The sequence below is a fragment of the Micropterus dolomieu genome, linkage group LG01 (genome assembly GCF_021292245.1).
Source record: "Micropterus dolomieu isolate WLL.071019.BEF.003 ecotype Adirondacks linkage group LG01, ASM2129224v1, whole genome shotgun sequence".
In the NCBI taxonomy this organism is placed as follows: Eukaryota; Metazoa; Chordata; class Actinopteri; order Centrarchiformes; family Centrarchidae; genus Micropterus; species Micropterus dolomieu.
The window spans coordinates 53530304-53547095 of record NC_060150.1 but is presented as its reverse complement, the minus strand read 5'-3'; the positions used below and the strand labels follow the sequence as shown (position 1 = coordinate 53547095).

The 16792-nt window shown below is 42.6% G+C and overlaps 1 long non-coding RNA gene and 1 pseudogene across 2 annotated transcripts in view; both read right to left on the bottom strand.

Moving 5' to 3' along the window:
- Positions 1-4130, bottom strand: part of LOC123987299 — a 10823-nt pseudogene extending 6693 nt beyond the window's left edge.
- Positions 4131-6199: 2069 nt separating this feature from the next.
- The window catches only part of LOC123970046, a 12987-nt gene continuing 2394 nt past the window's right edge, over positions 6200-16792 (bottom strand). For both annotated transcript variants that reach the window (XR_006824859.1, XR_006824855.1), the window contains 3 exons: positions 13849-13909; positions 7464-7606; positions 6200-7307 (listed from right to left, as the gene is read on the bottom strand). This is a non-coding gene — a long non-coding RNA (uncharacterized LOC123970046). The remainder of the gene's footprint in view (positions 7308-7463; positions 7607-13848; positions 13910-16792) is intronic.

Here is a 16792-nt window from a genome sequence, read left to right as displayed (position 1 = left end):
TGAACAATGAGCCTGGAGGTTCGATTGTGGGAAGCATTTGACTCATACGGCATAGAAGAACTAATGAAAGTAAACTAATGCTATAGTTTAGGAGTTAAAATGGACATCTGATCACAGAACGTGTGTTAAGTCTTACTGCTTGTCGACAGCCTGCTTTTGGCCTGTTGCACGGGTCCCACTCTAGCTGCCCGATCCTGGCTTTTTGCTAGGGATTCTCCAGGGTTCTCCGTGTCTGATTGAAAACGCCTCCTCCGTCTGGCAATTCGGCTGTTTTCAGGTTTCCTTCGTTGTAGCTGGCGAGACCACGTGGCTTGGTCTGACCTCGGTGAAGTTGGCTCGACGAAAAAGGCTTAAAATGGAACTTGGTCGTTCCTGAATTAGTCCAGTGTAACTTAAAGGACTCATAACTTTAACAAACAAAAGAAATAAAGAAAATAAAACAAACTGAAGGCAGATCGACGTCGCGGCACTTCAGGTGTGTAGCTTCAAGCGAACAAAGGCCTGTTTGTTTCGCAGGTCGACTGAGGGCGTTGCCTGGCGAGGCACGCTGTGCGCGTGCCGAAGCGTCCAGAGGGGCCGAGCAGGGTGGCAGAGCCAACAGCGAAGCGAAGAGAGAGAAGAGAGAGTGCGCGAGCAGGTCGCGTGTCGCTCTTTTGTTGTCTGGGGCGTGGTTTCCCAGGGGGCGTCTCAGGTTCCACAATCGAACCTCAATGGTTGAACGGTTGTACCGTTCTAGGCATTTGGTAACAGGAAACAATTGTCACATTAGTGGTCAGGGTATTTATGCATTTAACGGCATTTCCGACGAGGGCATGTAATACTTATTTCGCCCACTTGGGGGAGCTCAGGTTACATGAGGAAAGCTTGGATTAAATCAAAGATCGTCTCTCCTTAGGAACCGGGGAATTTGTTGATTCATCCTTAAATTCAAGCTGGCGATTAAGAGTATAGTAAAACATTTCTTTGTCATCATTTCTAAAGGGATTTTGTAAGAAAGTATTATGAACAAGCATTGATTACATTAGATGAAAATAAAAACACTGCACAAGTAACTTCTTTTCAGCACTAATAACAGATAGCAACAACAGTTAACATAACTACTCAAATAGAGGCAAACGTAATCAGGTAACTAAAGATTTAATTAAATTTAATTAAATGCTTTGAGTCTTTTGGAGACTGCAGTCCCTTTACATTGAAAGTTCAGTGTCCTGGACAATGTCACACTTAGGTGAGACAAGGAGTATCCCTTTGATGTGGTAATAAAACAAAGAATAAGGTCAGTTTCCACGGAAACGTGTGTGGTGGGGCCAGTTTTGATAGGCTGTTCAGGGAGATGCCAATGGCTGGCTCGTGTCCCTTTGTCAGTTTAACAGTCAGGCCCCGCGTTATCAGCTTCGGAATCAAAAACGTGCCAGTTTTATGGTTGGGCTAGCACTTAGAGAAAGCAACTTTGACCCCTCCCCATCTTCTCTGGGGAGGAGAAAGGAATTTAGGGTAGCTCCACATTTATTCCATGTAAAATGTACAAATCCACACCGTTGTTCACTACACTGGGTAACCTGAGTTGTGACTTGTTGAGAGTGGTTAAAGTGGGATTTTGCAGGTGGAGGAACCCTAAGATCTAGTGTAGTTTGGGGGGGGAAAGGTTTCGTTGATGACAACATCAATCATGCTTAAATATGTGTTTATTACAGTTTAAACAGAGCCCAGGTTGAAATTAACCAAAGTTTCCCTTTAATGCCCAGTTTGACTAGAACTGGTGGACCAGAAGAGGCACACAACCATTAGGGTGCTTACCAAAATCCACTGATGGACCGATTTAAAAAAAATACAAAAAAAACAACATTATTCTCAAATTCATCCTGAGCACTGCACAATTAACTATAGTTTATATCTGTTAAACATTTTAATTACTGCTTTTCTGTTATTGTACTGTATATTGACTGCTATGTAGCAGAAGGGAGTTACAAACTAAATTTCACTTTACAACCTGTTGTAATGTTACAAATCTATTTTATTTTATTTATTTACATGTCCGCTCAGGTTTAATCATTTCCAACACGACTAAAACTACAAAAAAAAAAAAAAAAAAGGCTTGCAGATATGTTTAGAATACGTCAGAAACTATAGTTTAACGGGTCATTAACGTTAGCGCTCCTCCACTGATAAACACAGCATTAGCTTTGTGGCTAATTTAGCAACGGACGTGTTAGCTGCTGTAACGTTACATGATTTTAGAGAATATATGGAAGTGATGAACTAGGGACAAATGAGGACCGTTTGCTAGAACTGCCACACTGATTCAGAAAAAAAAAATTACAATCACGTCTGTCAGCAGCATCGCCTCTAACTCTCAACCTACGTTTGTCACAATCGTGGTGTGGAGGCAGGTTGGAGGACCCAAACGCAGGACACAGAGCGGAGCAGGTATAGTTCAACGAAGGGTTTTAATAAACAAACAAAAGCGAGCACACTTACAGGTGAGTGGCTGAATGACAGAAATCCAAAAGTACAGGGAGACGAGACAAGACAAGCCAAGCCAAGCCAAGCAGGCTGGTTACAGGCAGGCAGAGAGTACATGCACGACAGACTGGGGGGTAACATGAACAATGACTGGACAAGGACAAGACAGAAACACCAGGTATATATACACACAGGGACTAACGAACAGGGCGGGAGCAACACAGGTGACAGACATGAGACTAACGAGGCAGAGAGAGAGCAGAGGAAAACAGAGAGACTTGACATGACAAGCAGACTATATAGCGCATACTGGACACTAGACAGGACAGAACCCAAAACTCAACATACTAAGGCAGATACTAAACTCAAAAGTGCAACACAAAGGATGGCCAACCGGCAGAGCGTGACAGTACCCCCCCACCGACGAGCGTCTCCAGACGGTCAACAAAACAGCACAAAATCAAAACAAGGCCCAAGCCGGTCCAGGGTGGGCGGAGGGAGAACAGGAGGAGGGCAAGTCAAGCCAGGGTGGGCGGAGGGAGAACAGGAGGAGGGCAAGTCAAGCCAGGGTGGGCGGAGGGAGAACAGGAGGAGGGCAAGTCAAGCCAGGGTGGGCGGAGGGAGGAGGGCCAGACCAGGAACTCTCAGGTGGGTGGCCAGAGGGCAAGGCAAGGGGGCGACAGAGTTCGGGAGGTCGCACAAGCAGGCCAAGGGGACAAAACAGTCCGGGGGAACCACCCAACAGGCAGATCATGCCCAGGAAACAGGGCAGGTAAGGCAGAACAGTTCAGGAGGCCGTCCCGGAGGTCGACCCAAGAGGCCGGGCAGAACAGGGGGGTCACAGAATTCAGGAGGCCGACGTAGGAGGCCTGAGGACCACCGATGAGACGGCTGGGCTGGGGACCATCGCCCGGACACGAGGAGCTGGAGCCGGTCTGACCACCGACTGAGCACTAGGAACAGGAATCGGCTGGGCCACCAACGGAGCTGGTGCCGGTCGGACCACCGACGAGGGAACAGGAGTCGGCTGGGCCCCCGGCGAAGCAGGTGCCGGTCGGACCACCGACGAGGGAACAGGAGTCGGCTGGGCCCCCGGCGAAGCAGGTGCCGGTCGGACCACCGACGAGGGAACAGGAATCGGCTGGACCACCAACGGAGCTGGTGTTGGTCGGTCCCCCGACGGGAACAGGAGGTCTAGAGACCATAGACTGGACCCGAGGAGCAGGGCTCGGTCTGGCCACCGACGGAGACCTTGTAACTGGTGTCAGTCGGACCTTCAACGAGGGAACAGCAACAGGTGTCGGTAGGACCACCGAGTGAGACCTGGGAGCAGGAGCTGGCCAGGGATCAGGCAGGCGGCTAGCAGCGCTAGTGGGCCAGGGATCAGGCTGGTCTGACGTGGAGCTAGCAGCGCTAGCAGGCTGGGAATCAGGCAGGCAGCTAGCCGTTATAGCAAGCCGGGGGACAGGTTGGTTGCCGACGGGTCGCTGATGGTGACCTGGTCGCCTCCGATGACCACCACGGGAACCCGAAAAGATGGCCAGGCGACTTCCCTCAAAGGAGGACTCCGGGAGAAGCCTAGCCTCCAGGTTATCAGGCCATAGGCTAGCTGCCCGTGCTGCCTCTGACTCCCTGGCCTTCATGGTCAGGTAGGCCAGGAGAGTCATAGTCCCTGAGTTCTTGGTAGGTAGGGCAGGCAGGCAACAGGCAGGACAGGCGGAGGGCTAGCAGCGCCAGCCGAACAGGTAACAGGCAGGACAGGCGGAGGGTATAGTTCAACGAAGGGTTTTAATAAACAAACAAAAACGAGCACACTTACAGGTGAGTGGCTGAAGGACAGAAATCCAAACATGAATAATGACCGGACAAGGACAAGACAGAAACACCAGGTATATATACACACAGGGACTAACGAGCAGGGCGGGAGCAACACAGGTGACAGACATGAGACTAACGAGGCAGAGAGAGAGAGCAGAGGAAAACAGAGAGACTTGACATGACAAGCAGACTATATAACAGATACTGGACACTAGACAGGACAGAACCCAAAACTCAACATACTAAGGCAAATACTAAACTCAAAAGTGCAACACAAAGGATGGCCAACCGGCAGAGCGTGACAACGTTACCATAATGTGATGGCCACAGCCGTGGCCTCACAACCAGATGAAGAGCGGTAACCTCATGCACTGAGTTTATGTTGTGTTCTTTAGGATTAGTTTATATACATTCATACACATTAGACATTTTGTTGTAAATATTTATTTGGTTACAAATAAACTTACAGGACACTTAGTTTATTTCACATACTTTATTTTAGTTGACTATACAGAAGCATCTTTTGGAACGCACACCATTAGTTACTTTTGGATTTTCATTTTGTTATAATTCTTGTTTCTGAGCTTACCAGTGTTGGATGCCACACCCAGGAGAGATCCAGGAAGTCAAGGCTTAAAGGGTTGGTGCTCGGAGCAGGAGCAGCTTTATAGGAGAGGTGGCCTAATTGGACACTACCACTGCTTGCTATGTCTGGGGGGGTGGCTTTATTCTCTCCTTAAATATTTTGGGGTTTAGATTTATATTATATTTGAGTATTTTTGAGTTAAGGTTAAGTAAATGTACATTTCTTTTTGAATAAGTTTTTACATAAGTTTTGTTGTGTTTGTAGTTATGATGTGTTGTTGTTAGTCTTCCCCTGTGTGTCAAAACTGGTCTGATCAGCCAATATATAATAAGTCCCCTTTGTTTGTTGTATAGTAGGTCAGTTGTATTTTTGAGTCTCTTATGTTCACAGCTTTAGTTATTGTTTGTTTATTTGACCTCTTTTATGGGCCCAGAACTTTATCTTTTGTTGTAATGATTTTTTTGGTAAATAAAACCCTTTTTCTTTAAATTTCCCTCTTGACTCCTCATGCCTAACTGCCTGGTCCCTCACACATAACATTAAACATGCTGCGGTGAGCCTGGAGGAAGCTTGGAGAGTGCCGTAAGAAAACGGTAGGGTTAGCAAGTCATGAATGTTTTCAGGAGAGAAGTGATGGGGGCTGTTTTTTTTTTATTATTAAAGTCATATAATTAATGTGATGACTAACTCACCGCTAACACAGCCACCCTGCATGTTGTTTCTATTGATTAATTGTTTTCTTCTGTGGTTTTAGTGGTGCCGCAGTGTTGTTAAGAGAGGAGCTGCAGCACGCCCTCTAGTGGGCAAACTATGTAACACTCATGACTTGAGTAAAGGATCTGACCCTCTGTTTCTTTTATAATGGTCATATATCTGCAGTTATAAACGGCCGATGCCGATTAAACGCAAGTAGTGTGCAACAGGAGAACAGATTTCTCATTACTCATCTGTTCCCTCTGCCAAGGACAAGAGACGAGAGGAATCAAAACAAGAACGCCAGAAACCTTGAAGGAGAGCAGTCTCAGCTCCCGCCAGAAGAGAGCTCTGATCATGGTGATCTGATCATTCATCAGAACCAAGAGGAAGAGTCTCCACCCCACTTACTAACAACCACATTTGAGGATTCACAATCTTCAACCACCAAAAGCCCATCCAGGTCACCCTTATCTCCATACCTTTATCCCTCCTCTCCTCTGTGGCAGGAGTCAGATAGACTTCAGTATGCAAGCGTACAATTCGTTAGTAACCAGGCAGACGCTCTCTACTCCAACAGCAGCTCTTCACACAGGAGAATCTTTGTTGCTGTTTTATTTAAATAAAATACACATCAAGTTTGAAAGTGTCAGAGTATTTAATCACACATTTTTGCTGTTGCATGTGTCTGTTTTCTTCCTTTTAATTATTGATTCCTTCACAGAACAAGGCCTCAAACAGCTGTGGACAGGGCTGGACTGGGACAAAAAATCGGCCCTGGTCTTTTGTCAAGTTCATTACGGACAGAGAGGAATGACAAAATACTACACTTGGATGAACTATACACTATGTATATGAGAAACAATAGATCACCAACCACTTCAGTGCTTTAAACTACTAAAAGACAAACTGGATAAGAAACAAACTGCCCTCCTTTGAACTCTGTTAGCACCATCATACGTACAGATTAGCAAACCACAGTTTAGAGAATTCATATCACCCCCCAAAACCTATTGTTTATAAAGTTAATGCATGCCCTAAAATGTTTATAACAAAAAAATAAATGAAAAATGTTTTGTTTAATCAGATTGAAATACAAACTCCATGCCAAAGTCTTAAAATGCAGCTAAAAATACATTTTAAAAAGAATATTACCAACAGTCATTCATCAGGCCAAACAAGGAAGGAAAGAAAGAAAAGGTCTTTCCTTGTGTCTTACTCACTATTTTTCATTCAAGACGAAGCAAACATGAGAAACGTTCACAGTTTTAAAACTACATAGAGAAATATACAAACTAAACATATGAATATTGACAAGAAATGTGACTGACTTACATTACAGCCAGTCGTGAACTTATAATTAAAATAGTCTTGAAAAAGGGGAAATTTATTATTAGGTACACCGAGCCATAATTAATGCAGTTTAACAGTCCTGTATGAATTCTACCTTAATGAAGGTTTTAATGTTCAGTTTTTGTTCAAACTGTTAGAGAGATGTCTAATATTTAATCTACCTGTCCTTCATTACTCTAATTGAGGTATAAATTAAATATTGTTGCCTTGATTCTGCATTCTTGGCCCAGTCTGTCCTGAGGAAAAATCAAATGGGGCCACCTGCTAAGAAAAGGCATAGAAAGTCCATGCATAAATACAGACCACAGATCCATGTTGTCACCACACTCAGTGTCGTCTACTAACTCTGCTGTACAGGGCAGATACATCCTCCACAGCTGCTTGAGGCCTTGTTCTGTGAAGGAATTAATAATTAAAATTTAACAAAAAACCTAAAAAACATCTAAAAAAAAAGACACATACAACAGTAAAAATGACGCTTTCAAACTGAATGTGTATTTTATTTAAATTAAACAGCAACAAAGATTGTCCTGTGTGAAGAGCTGCTCACCCTGCGGCACTGTTGAAGATGGAGGTCGCGTAAACAAGCTCCTCCTCGTTTCTGAGGGGCTGAGCTGGGCTGAAGTTGGAGTAGAGAGCCTCTGACTCGTTCCTAACGAACTGTACGCTTGCATACTGAAGTTCATCTGTCTCCTGCCACATAGACAAGAGGACTTTTACATTTTCCATGTACTGCTTACAAGACAAACAGAACTCAGGTATAACTTTGGGTAGTAAATAAGACTTCCTGCACTGCAGCATGAGAGGACAATTCAGTAAAATATCTGCAGGGTAAAGTGTGGAGTGTATTCAGCCCAATTTGCTAAACCAAACGGTTTAACAAATGGTGATCCTGAGGCTTGATATCAGTCTGTTTTTTGTATTGACTTTTTTTAACTTCTGCTCACCACAGAGGTCAGTAGTATTTATATTTTAACATATATTTTTTAACACCATATTATTTACTAAATAGTGTATATTGAGTCCTGTTTGTTCAATTTAACTGGTGAACCCTGTGACAGAAGTATGGCTGAGTAAACGCTGCTTAATCCAATGTGGGAACTGAAAGGAAAAGTTTTCAGTCTTAAAATATTATTAAAACTGATTTTTTATACGGTGCCCATATGTACAATAAAGTAGGTTTTGCTTTCTGCAGTTATCTCATCTGATCATACCAGCCATTAGAAATTCCATTTATTTGGTACTTGATTCGGTTGGCTTGATTTGTAATTTATTTATAATAATCTATTATATTTCTTTAGCTCATTTTAAGTTAAATAATTGTTAAAAACCTATTTTTTATTAGAATCTTCATAGTGGTGAGGGTCCAAAGCTTGGAGTGATAAAGCACAAGTATGCTCAAAATGGTTTTTGTGATGGCAGAAAATTGTTTTCTCTTATAATCTTTTATGCAAGTACTTACAATAGCACTATTTTCTACTATTATTATGTCTTATATATTAATCTTTACACTCTATATACGCCTAATCTGCGCAATGGATATAGAGATAATGTTAAAAGGAAAAGGTTAAAGATTTAAAACTAAAAAAATATATAAGATTATTTTTAAATATCTATTTCCTGTCACCTGCATGTCTTCAGCTGGGGGAGGGGTACGTGCTGCAAGTCAAGAGAGGTGTGCTATGTCTTGTAATGTGTTTCTGTTTTTATTTAAGTTTTAAATAGGTGTTATTAAGAGAGCCAACCACTGTTTTTATCTGCTATGTTAGATTTCTTGTGCTCCCACTAGGTCATTGAACGGGCCATATCTTGGCTTTCTGGCTGTACTAAAGGGGGGAACTGAAGGGTACAGTAACCCTTTTGCATGGGTGTTTTGGGAAGTTTGGGGCAACTTAGTGTAGCAGGTAAAGGTGTTTCAAGCCAGGGATGGAATCAAGCTCATTGTTGGAGACAGACTCTGCGTCAGAGGAGCATTTTGCTAATGGCGGGATCAAGAGTTTGAAGCCGAATTAAGTCAGAGTCACCGAGGGAGTCAGGGACTGAGATTTTTGGCGCAGGGCGGCTGTCAGACAAGCCTGCTACCTGGGTTCTGGTGGCGTCGTAAGTCATATGGGCGGGATGGGTGGGGAGCAAATCCGCTTGGGAGTGCTGTAAACTTGGTGTCAAGTTCAGCTGTAGGATGACTATATGTGGTGTCTGACCCCCCTGTCATGCCTTTATGTAAAGTCATGGAGGATGGCTCTGGTGAAGTGTTGACAGAGAAGGCGGTGACAGTTTGTGCACCCATCTGTCTGTCATTGGTCATGTTGCCTGTGGTAACAGAGTCGCTGGTAAGCGGCAAAGAAGAAAGGCTGACAGTAGCCTTTGAAGGCTCGATGTGATTCACTTCCTTAACAGAGAGGAATGGCGTCAAATGGTGAGACATGCACCGGGTGGATGAGGTCCGTGGGACCGATAGACATATGGATTAATGTCATGGCTGTCAAATTGAAGTTTTCAGGGCCGAGTGGCTGGACCTCAAGAGTACAAGTCTGTAGTTTCAGGTCTTTGTGGGAGTGGGTCACAGCCTGTAACTGCCTGAAGAGAGCTGATGACATTACAGTGATGTCTGCGGCTGAATCAAGAAGTGCTTCCTGCACCAGAATGTTTTCAAGTGTTACAGGCAGGTAGAATTTCTGTGAAATTCCTGTTTCAGTCAGGTGACACAAGAACTGTTGGGAGGGCAGACTGCCCTGAGTGGCTTTGGACTTGAGTCGGACTGTACCACCAGGAGTGTGCTGGAGGGAGTGGTTCTCTCAGTCCATCTGTGTGATCATGTCGGTCCTTTTGACAAAGTGTCAGGAGAAGGGGACTTTGTCTTTGCAGCAGCTGCAGCCAAGTGCTCTGCCTTCTTGTCTTCCTTTTTAGACAGGGTTTGGAGCAGGCGCTTGAGCGCTGTAATTTCCTCCTTACTAAAAGTGGGTGTGTCAGACTCACCTTCAGTGTCATTGCTATTTGTGTCTCTATAGTGGGATCTCTGGAGTGTAGCTCTCTGAGATCGCCTGTCCCAATTGTTTTGGGATTTGTGATGCTTGTGTCCCCCCCTCTGATGAAAGAGGCAGGTTTCACAGCGGTTGGGCATGTACCTGGGCCAATGGGTTTCAGGCCTCAGATGATTTTGGCCCTTGTCATACCAAGATGGCTCTGAGTGACGTCGACCATGGTCATTTTGCTGAGGCAGGCCAGGTCTGTAATTCTGGGAGGTGATGCAGGTTGCGCAGGTGTTTCAAGACCAGGAGCTCGTTTTGGCTCCACCTGTAGGGAATTGATGCTGAGTGTGAGGACACCATGGGGCTCAGAATGCTTCGTCATGGTGAGTCTCTGCTTTTCAAATCCTTTTGTAGCTAACTCGCGTAGCTGTCGACTGGTTTGGGTGCGTGGGCAGGCTGCCACACCCAGATGATGACTGGTAGTGGGGTGGAGGTTTTGGATAAAGAGATATAAGTTTAACTCTTCCTCCATCTCAGGCTCATTTTTGGTACCAAAGTACGCTTGTCTGAGGCGGTTGTAGTACTGCTGAGGAGGTTCTGGCCTCCCTTGCTTTACAGCAAGTGCAGCTGTTAGAACTGATTGTGCTGTCAAGTGAGAATATTCCTCTACCAGTGTCTGGCAGAGCGAGTCATAATCTTGTCTGACATACCTGGGCTGGCGTTCAATAAAGCTGCTGACCTCTCGACTAGATGTCACCTTGATCAGGTAAATCTTGTCGTCAGTGGTGGCAGCAGGGAATTTCCGCAAGTAATATTCAATATCTTTTAGATAGATACTGGTCTCATTTGAGCCTGTAGCCTCAGGCTCGAAGCGTGTTATGTGTCGAGCGATTTTGTCTAAGTCCCTGTCAGAGGGGCTTAAGTCATGGTCAGCAGTTGGCGGCGGATGCAGCCGGGGGGAGTAAGCCGTCTTCACCTGAGTAGGTGGAGGGCTATTTCTCTGGCGCTCTGTCATATGATCCTGTGGGATCAGTTGTGGGAGTGGTCGTGGAGACCATCCTCCTGAGGCTGGCAAAGGGGAGCGAGCCTTGTCTCTCTCTGGTGGGAGTGTTTTGTAGGAGGGAGTATGTTGGGTCGTCTCACATGAGAACTGGAACTCTCTTCTGTTTTCAGCCCACTCCTCCTCCTTGTTTTCCTGCTGTACTCTGGCCCTATCCTCTAGCTGTCTTCGCATTTCTTGCATGCGTTTTTGGTCAGCTTCTCTAAGTTTGCTATAAACTTTGACTCGTAATTTTAGCTCTTTAATTTCCCCCACTGCTTGTCCAAGGAGGGTTTCTGATTGGTCAAGGGATTCAGTTGTGTCTTTAAGTTTACTTTTAGTCCACTCTAACTCCTGTTCTTGCTGAAAGAGTGAGTCTTCAAGCTGATTGGTCTTTTCCTGCAGCTCAATTTTCAGTGATGCGTTCTTCCGCTTCACTTAGTGATTTCTTGGTGATTTCAAGCTGCTGTTTAAGCTGGTGCGTGTGCTTAGACTGGGCAGACATTACAATAGCTAGTTTTCCTAGCATCTGGGACAAGGCTTTGTCCTTTGAGGAAGTGGCTAGAGCAGTTGTTACCAGCTCTGCAAAAATTGTTCCAAGTTTCACCGCGTCGGTGCCTTGTATTTGGCTTGAGTAGCCAGGTACCAAATTCTCAGTCATGTGTGCCAAGATGGAGTCAAAGTTTTCAAGTGGGTCACCCCCACTGGCTGCTACTAAGCGTGTGTCTGCCATGTTCAAAGGCAGGTACTCAAGTGGATTGGTTAAGGACTTTGGTGTGAGTCCAAATCAGACAAACAAGTGTGTCAACTCAGAGGATATGTATTAAAATAAAAAATAAAATAAATGGGTGTTGCTTCTATAGCTTCCTGGAGCTGTTGATGTGTTCCTTTAAGTTAATTTAGAAGGTTGGAATCTGAAGAAAAGAAGGATCAAAATCTATGGACTCTCAGTTATACAATTTGCTTTAGTAAATTCACAAGTGGACTACAGGTGTTAGCTGGTACAGCAGACCTGAGCCAGTCAGTTAAGCAGGGCTTCAGCTAATGTGTTTACTAGTTGGAAAAAGAAGTCAGGTTGGAGAAAGCTGACTTTTAAGCCAGACTTAAATGACCAAACTGAAAAAATCAAATTTAGGATAAAAAGCAAAAATAGGAAAAATTAAATTAAATCACACTTGGGATCAAAGTTAAATGCTATAGATCAAATCAAAGTTCATGTTACAACTAGCTTGACAATCAAAGCTCAAAGTCATTAAAGATCAAAGTAAAAATAGGAACAAATATTGTTTGAGATTAAAATAATAAAATTTCTAAAATCAAAGTTCAAAGACAATGAGAATAAACTCAAAGTTCAAAGTTAAATGAACAAAAATCCCAAGTTGATTAAAGTGGATCAAATTAAAGATAAAAATCAAAAATGATTAAACTGAATCTTAATTACCCTTTGGTAATTATCAACGTTATCAAACTTTTAATTGCTATAAAAAGTCAGAGTCCAAGTTACATTTACAAGGTAGGGATTAAAGAAAACCTGAGTTGGAAAACAATCAATTCAAATTATCAAGCTAAATGTGGGTTTCAGAATTCCAATCAGTCCAAACAACAAAAGGTTAACAAAATTCCAATCAAGATGTTATTCTGTATTTATCTTATTCCTGCAAGGATCAAAAATAATAGCACTACAGAAAAGGCTTCAAAATGACAAAGTCAAAATCTGGGATATTGCAGCAGTAATGAGAATAAAGCTTTTTATTCAAAACACAGCTAGATCAAAAATTAGATAAGCAAATCTTTGAATAAAAGATTGCATCAAAATTAATAGAACTACTCAGTGCAATCCTAGGTTAGGGTATAAAATTGGCTATGTACCTTTGTTACAAGCAAACACCCAATAGATCTTTAAATGTTAGCAGGTATTCAAGGGGGAAAAGGAGAGCCTGTGCTCTATCCTTCACTCAAGGAGTAACACTCCTTATTAATTTAACCTGAGAGTCAACACAATGGTTTATGTGTCTCAATCAAGTTAACAAAATCGATCACCAGAGTCTGGTTTAATTCACTCGATTCAAAGTCATTGGCACAGCGCAACTGTAATCTGTTTGCCTCTTATAGGCCTTAAAATTATCTCAATAAATCACAATATCAGGTTAAGTTTCTCTCAACCAAAAGGGAATTTCATCCGCTCGTCAGCGGCGATTGCATGTAGCTGTAGCTCAGATTTCTCATCAAATGGTAACGTTACAGGAATTCATTCAGTTTAACATTAGCTCGGTTGGACCCTCAAAGCTCAGCTCACTACAGCTCTGCACTGAACATCAAGGAACAATGGCGCGGCGGCCAAAACAAGTTGCACAAAGCATTTCATTTCATAACAAAGAACACAGCTAAAATTCACACACAGCTTTCAGCACTAACGTCAACTTAAGAAGGAAGACAGAACATTCTTAGGGAGCAACTTACTGGACGATAATTATTGCAGTGGCAAAATTAAATTTTCACTGGGAGTAACTAATAATTTCTCTGCATCAAGGCTGTGTGTATTGTTTATTCTAGTGTGTCTCAAGGCCTCAGGCGGTAGGCACCATTTTGTAGCAGGTCTAAACTACGTATGAATTTTAATAAATTTATGAGAATTGGGAACCTGTTCTTTAAGCTGGCAGGTAAACCCGAGTCTGATTTTTTTCTTCCTCTATAAGAAATACTGAAATAAAGGCTGTTCATTTATAAAATGAATTTAAGATTAATCTTAACATTGGCCATGAGGTTATCAGGTGTAAATAGAGAAGGATGCTAGAAGGGAGGGTGATAAATAAAGGAGGATGTGTTTTATTTGGTGAGGAAAGTAGAGAAGGATGTGATGCACCTATGAGATGAGTTTTCAGCTGACCGGTGACTCTGCAGTCTGAACAGCATGTTTTTGTTTGTACCTCTGCTCTGTTGTGTGGTGTCTCATCAGCCTCAGGTTGTTGTCGCAAAGACCTCTTTCTTCTGACGGGAGAATAAATAAAAGAAGCTAATTAAACTAAACACATGACACATTTCTTCAAGCAAACATAAATACAATGCTAAAATGCCCATATGTAGAGTGACAGTTGATGCGACACCGCAGAAATCAGGTCACTCTAGCGTGGAGATGGACGGCCTCGCCTCACTCTCATGTCAAAGGTGAAAGCGAGTGTTAACGACTATGATGAGAGGATGAAGAGTGAACGAGAAAAGAAAAAAACTCAATGAGAGTAACATCAAGTAAAAATGTGTTCTCTCCGCTCAGCAGCGCTACTCTTGTCCGTCTGTGTCTTGGTTACTTCTCAGACTGTGACTGAACAATGTTGAATGAAACATAACTATAACGTTTGATAAACACCAACGGGCCACAGTGTTTCTAAACTACTGCAGCTCGGTAAATAAAGCTACAAAGCAAAAATGTGTTCATATTAAACTTTCAGTCCAGCAAGAACCATCTGTGGGTCCAGTCCAGACAGGATGTGATGGCACTCTTCATACATCATTTTAAAACAAGACAGTGAAGTTTAGCTATGGACTAATGCAAGATGGGAAGCAGTGGATTCACAGTGAATATTAAAATGTTAATTAGCTGGACAGACTAGCCAATCTGGATGCACATCTCAGCAAATAATAAGCATCGCATATTCAGCCCAGTCATTTTATAAATATTTTTTTATATTTGAAAATGTATTGAAGGAAACATGGAGGAGCCAGTTTGAATGGACCTGATGGAGCTGATAACATTAATATATAGAAAATATCTATAATCTACAGGGGCTGTGCTGAAGTTTGTCAGTAGAGTAGATGCTGGGTCATCAGCCAGTCCAAGAACAGCTGATCCACATCCAGCCTCAGCCAGTATGAGCACAGGAGACAATGAACCAACAGATTGGCCCCCAGTATTAAAGGGACTATATGTAAGTTTTTCAATGAAATTAATCAAATGTTCATTGCCTTATTGTCAGTGGGCTCAAAACTCACTTAGAAATGAAGCACACGCCTGTTTTCTCCGTTCTCACAGCAAAACACAGACTCCACATAATGATAAAAAACAACCATAAAGTTTTATGTGCTGAAGCCCCTCAGACCAAACATGTCCAGATGATGTTGAGTAAGAACAAAGTGAGCATTAGTAAAGCTGGAGAAACACAGAGAAAGTCACGTTAGCTTGCCAGCTAATGCCAAGCAGTTGCTAATGTTATCCAGTGCAAAGTTTTATCATTTTCCACATTACTTCACCAACTAACGTGACCCATGTTACTATCCTGTGTACCACTGTTGATTTAGCCTGTAAGAATGGATGTAACGGCAAAAAGCAAATGTGTCAATCTGCCTTTTTTCGGGAGGATTGTGCCGATATGCGGCTCGCTGCACTGAATGAAGTAACCTGTGTTGATCTGCCTCTGAGACGGGAACGTTGAAGTAACAGAGCCTGAACATGTCTGAGTGAAAAGCCACAGCCGCGGAGTGGACCATAGGCACCACACTTCCCCCTCTGCATGACTTTACATGCTGCACAAACAGGGCCAGAAGGATTATCAAGGATCCCCATCACCCTTGCAATAAACTGTTTGTAATGCACAGAGGATGAGGAACAGTTTTTTCCCTGTGGCAATCAGAGCCCTGCACTCTGAACACTTTTTAACTTTTAGTACACTTTTAACATTTTTATCCCAGCCATTGTACTTTAACATTTGTACATCTGGCTGATGATCTAGGTTTAACTTATATATATATATATATATATATATATATTCTTCATTCATAACTATTGCACATGTAAAGTATCCATAACCATAATTTAATTATAACTTATAATAACTTAATTACAACTTTTGTTAAAATCTTTGTTGTTTTGTATTTATTGTATTCTATTGTATTCTTTTATCTTACTCTTTATTTTTTATTTCAATTGAAGACAGAAGTACAGTACATGTCACCATCACATTTCACTGCGCATCTTGCATGAGTATGTGACAAATAAAAACCTTTGAAGTTTTACTTCTTCCCACTCCATTTCAAGCATAAGTGTATAAGTTATTATTATTGTGTATCTTTTCTGTTGTCACATTATTTTGCTTGAAATAAATAAATAAATAAATAAATAAATAAATAAATCCAGCCTGCATTCTGGTGTTCCTGCGTTTATTGCAGGATTTCTGTATGAAAGTGGTTGTGTTCTGGAATATGCTCGCTCATGAGTTCAAGCGAGCACGCGTACGAGCACACGCCTGGTAGAAATCTTAAAACCGCACAGCTAGAGGCCGCTGGAAATTCCATAATGCCCCTTCAACAGACTGCATGAGTACTGAGTTAGTGCGTAGAGGTCTGTTAAAACCAGCTATTTTTTCCAGAAGATACCAATACTTTTTACATATTTTATTTCTAGTTTAATGTGACCTCTCCCCTCCTGTTTCTGTATTTATTAGAGAAATAAGGAGTAGGCTGTAGCCTGACCATTTCAAAATAATAGCTGCATAATGATAAGACATCAAACTACTGTCATATTCTGTAATTATAATAAAAATATCCTGCTCAGAACTGCCGCTTCATAACATCATCCTATTATTGTTGTCACGATCCTGCCCCGAGCTTGTCTGTGTTATATTATTATCTCGGTGTTTTGATTTTGGTTTCTCTGTGTCTGTTTCAGTCCTGTCTGTCTGTGGTCTTGTATCCTGTCTTCTGCTTGTTCTGTGTGGTGGTTCTGATCTGTCCTGTTATCTCGGTGTCTGCCTTAGTACTTTGGTTCTGTTCCTGTCCCTCCTGTGTTAGTTTCCCACCACCATGCTTGGGTTCCGTCTGTTGGTTAGGTGTCATTTATGTTCTCTGCCAGTTTCAGTAATCTGATTTTGTTCATTCAGC